The sequence below is a fragment of the Ascaphus truei genome, chromosome 7 (genome assembly GCF_040206685.1).
Source record: "Ascaphus truei isolate aAscTru1 chromosome 7, aAscTru1.hap1, whole genome shotgun sequence".
Lineage (NCBI taxonomy): Eukaryota > Metazoa > Chordata > Amphibia > Anura > Ascaphidae > Ascaphus > Ascaphus truei.
In genome coordinates, this window is record NC_134489.1 from 51,468,429 (window position 1) to 51,472,911 (window position 4,483).

The window sequence follows — 4,483 nt, forward strand, 5'->3', positions numbered from 1 at the left end:
CCTCTCCCTCCTCTCTCTTTCCCCCCTTCCCTCCTCTCTCTCTCCGCCCTTCCCTCCTCTCTCTCTCCCCCCTTCCCTCCTCTCTCTCTCCCCCTTTCCCTCCTCTCTCTCTCCCCCCTTCCCTCCTCTCTCTCTCCCCCCTTCCCTCCTCTCTCTCTCCCCCCTTCTCTCCTCTCTCTCTCCCCCCTTCCCTCCTCGATCTCTCCCCCCTTCCCTCCTCTCTCCCCCCCCTTCCCTCCTCTCTCTCCCCCCCCTTCCCTCCTCTCTCTCCCCCCCCTTCCCTCCTCTCTCTCCCCCCCCCCTTCCCTCCTCTCTCTCCCCCCCCCTTCCCTCCTCTCTCTCCCCCCCCCTTCCCTCCTCTCTCTCCCCCCCCTTCCCTCCTCTCTCTCCCCCCCCTTCCCTCCTCTCTCTCCCCCCCCCTTCCCTCCTCTCTCTCCCCCCCCATTCCCTCCTCTCTCTCCCCCCCCCTTCCCTCCTCTCTCTCCCCCCCCCTTCCCTCCTCTCTCCCCCCCCCTTCCCTCCTCTCTCCCCCCCCCCCTTCCCTCCTCTCTCCCCCCCCCCCTTCCCTCTCTCCCCCCCCCCTTCCCCTCTCTCCCCCCCCTTCCCTCCTCTCTCCCCCCCCCCTTCCCTCCTCTCCCCCCCCCCTTCCCTCCTCTCTCCCCCCCCCTTCCCTCCTCTCTCCCCCCCCCCTTCCCTCCTCCTCTCCCCCCCCTTCCCTCCTCTCTCCCCCCCTTCCCTCCTCTCTCCCCCCCCTTCCCTCCTCTCTCCCCCCCCTTCCCTCCTCTCTCCCCCCCCCCTTCCCTCCTCTCTCCCCCCCCTTCCCTCCTCTCTCCCCCCCCCTTCCCTCCTCTCTCCCCCCCTTCCCTCCTCTCTCCCCCCCTTCCCTCCTCTCTCTCCCCCCCTTCCCTCCTCTCTCTCCCCCCCTTCCCTCCTCTCTCTCCCCCCCCTTCCCTCCTCTCTCTCCCCCCCCCTTCCCTCCTCTCTCTCCCCCCCTTCCCTCCTCTCTCTCCCCCCCTTCCCTCCTCTCTCCCCCCCTTCCCTCCTCTCTCTCCCCCCTTCCCTCCTCTCTCTCCCCCCCTTCCTCCTCTCTCTGCCCCCTTCCCTCCTCTCCCCTCCCTTCCCTCCTCTCTCTCCCCCCCCTTCCCTCCTCTCTCTCCCCCCCTTCCCTCCTCTCTCTCCCCCCCTTCCCTCCTCTCTCTCCCCCCCTTCCCTCCTCTCTCTCCCCCCCCTTCCCTCCTCTCTCTCCCCCCCCTTCCCTCCTCTCTCTCCCCCCCCTTCCCTCCTGTCTCTTCCCCCCCTTCCCTCCTCTCTCTCCCCCCCACCTCCCTCCTCTCTCTCCCCCCCCTTCCCTCCTCTCTCTCCCCCCCCTTCCCTCCTCTCTCCCCCCCCTTCCCTCCTCTCTCCCCCCCTTCCTCCTCTCTCTCCCCCCTTCCCTCCTCTCTCCCCCCCCCCTCCTCTCCCCCCCTTCCCTCCTCTCTCCCCCCCTTCCCTCCTCTCTCTCCCCCCCTCCCTCCTCTCTCTCCCCCCCTTCCCTCCTCTCTCTCCCCCCCCTTCCCCCCTCTCTCCCCCCCTTCCCTCCTCTCTCCCCCCCCTTCCCTCCTCACTCCCCCCCCCCTCCCTCTCTCTCCCCCCCCCCCCCCTCCTCTCTCTCCCCCCCCCCTCCCTCCTCTCTCTCCCCCCCCCTCCCTCCTCTCTCTCCCTCCTCTCTCTCCCCCCCTTCCCTCCTCTCTCTCCCCCCCTTCCCTCCTCTCTCCCCCCCCCTTCCCTCCTCTCTCTCTGCCCCCTTCCCTCCTCTCTCTCTGCCCCCTTCCCTCCTCTCTCTCCCCCCCCCTTCCCTCCTCTCTCTCCCCCCCCCTTCCCTCCTCTCTCTCCCCCCCTTCCCTCCTCTCTCTCCCCCCCTTCCTCCTCTCTCTCCCTTCCCTCCTCTTTCTCCCCCCCCTTCCCTCCTCTTTCCCCCCCCCCCTTCCCTCCTCTTCCCCCCCCCCTTCCCTCCTCTTTCCCCCCCCCCCTTCCCTCCTCTCTCTCCCCCCCTTCCCTCCTCTCTCTCCCCCCCCTCCCTCCTCTCTCTCCCCCCCCTCCCTCCTCTCTCTCCCCCCCCTTCCCTCCTCTCTCCCCCCCTTCCCTCCTCTCTCTCCCCCCCTTCCCTCCTCTCTCTCCCCCCTTCCCTCCTCTCTCTCCCCCCCTTCCCTCCTCTCTCTCCCCCCCTTCCCTCCTCTCTCTCCCCCCCTTCCCTCCTCTCTCTCCCCCCCTTCCCTCCTCTCTCTCCCCCCCTTCCCTCCTCTCTCTCCCCCCCTTCCCTCCTCTCTCTCCCCCCCTTCCCTCCTCTCTCTCCCCCCCTTCCCTCCTCTCTCTCCCCCCCTTCCCTCCTCTCTCTCCCCCCCCTTCCCTCCTCTCTCTCCCCCCCCTTCCCTCCTCTCTCTCCCCCCCCTTCCCTCCTCTCTCTCCCCCCCCTTCCCTCCTCTCTCTCCCCCCCCTTCCCTCCTCTCTCTCCCCCCCCCTTCCCTCCTCTCTCTCCCCCCCCTTCCCTCCTCTCTCTCCCCCCCTTCCCTCCTCTCTCTCCCCCCCTTCCCTCCTCTCTCTCCCCCCCTTCCCTCCTCTCTCTCCCCCCCCTTCCCTCCTTTCTCTCCCCCCCCCCCTTCCCTCCTTTCTCTCTCCCCCCCCTTCCCTCCTCTCCCCCCCCCTTCCCTCCTCTCCCCCCCCCCTTCCCTCCTCTCCCCCCCCCTTCCCTCCTCTCCCCCCCCCTTCCCTCCTCTCCCCCCCCCCCTTCCCTCCTCTCCCCCCCCCTTCCCTCCTCTTACCCCCCCTTCCCTCCTCTCCCCCCCCCTTCCCTCCTCTCCCCCCCCCCTTCCCTCCTCTCCCCCCCCCCCCCTTCCCTCCTCTCCCCCCCCTTCCCTCCTCTCCCCCCCCCCCTTCCCTCCTCTCCCCCCCCCCTTCCCTCCTCTCCCCCCCCTTCCCTCCTCTCCCCCCCCTTCCCTCCTCTCCCCCCCCCTTCCCTCCTCTCCCCCCCCCTTCCCTCCTCTCCCCCCCCCTTCCCTCCTCTCCCCCCCCCTTCCCTCCTCTCCCCCCCCCTTCCCTCCTCTCCCCCCCCCTTCCCTCCTCTCCCCCCCCCTTCCCTCCTCTCCCCCCCTTCCCTCCTCTCCCCCCCCCTTCCCTCCTCTCCCCCCCCCCTTCCCTCCTCTCCCCCCCCCTTCCCTCCTCTCCCCCCCTTTCCCTCCTCTCCCCCCCCTTCCCTCCTCTCCCCCCCCTTCCCTCCTCTCCCCCCCCCTCCTTCCCTCCTCTTTCTCTCCCACCCCCCTCCTTCCCTCCTCTTTCTCTCCCACCTCCCTCCTCTTTCTCTCCCACCTCCCTCCTCTTTCTCTCCTTCCCTCCTCTTTCTCTCCTTCCCTCCTCTTTCTCTCCTTCCCTCCTCTTTCTCTCCTTCCCTCCTCTTTCTCTCCTTCCCTCCTCTTTCTCTCCCACCCCCCTTCCCTCCTCTTTCTCTCCCACCCCCCTCCTTCCCTCCTCTTTCTCTCCCACCCCCCTCCTTCCCTCCTCTTTCTCTCCCACCCCCCTCCTTCCCTCCTCTTTCTCTCCCACCCCCCTCCTTCCCTCCTCTTTCTCTCCCACCCCCCTCCTTCCCTCCTCTTTCTCTCCCACCCCCCTCCTTCCCTCCTCTTTCTCTCCCACTCCCCTCCTCTTTCTCTCCCACCCCCCTCCTTCCCTCCTCTCCTTCCCTCCTCTCTCATACCCCCCCTCCTCTCCTCTTTCTCACCCCCCCCCCCCCTCTTCCCTCCTCTTTCTCACACCCCCCACTCTCTGAAAGAGGAAGGCTAAAATCTCCATTTTGCTATTTAGACTGTTTTGCTTAAACTCTTGTCTGAATTAAATAAACGAGTAAGCGAAAAATGAAAATGACCTTCAGATATGTAGGCAGTATGTATCAACTTTTGTTACTTATTGCAGACAAGCAAGATTGTTTTGTTAGGACTGGGATATAGTGAATTAATGCGGGCGGAGGAGCGCTGAGGCTCTGGGAAAGCGGTGCTTTCCCTGGCCTTACACAGCGCGCCGTCCGTGGGCGTGTCGGGGGCGGGCCAGTGACGTCACGGAGCTGGTTCGCCCTCATTGGGCGAACCGCTCACATGACCGGCCCTGCGCTCCGGCGAGCGCCAAATTTGAAACCTCCGTGAGACACACGCTTCTCCAAGCGTGCGGACGCGTGCGCGAGCCCCTGCTAAAGCCGCTCTCATTGCGGCTGCAGGGGCTCAGTGCCGAGCAGCAGCACGCCTCAGCACGGGTCCGCGCTCATGCCCGAGGCCTTAGCTGTACGTCAGTACTGTGTGTCCTCAGAATCAGTGTAACCTGCAAGTTTTGTTGCAATAACATAAAGCTGAGATGGGTGAGAGAGTCCCCAGAGAAAACTGTTATTCAGTGATATGCTAATATTGTTCTAAGTTACGCCTCTAACGTTAACACCTTCTTTTCCTGTATGAATATTATTGCC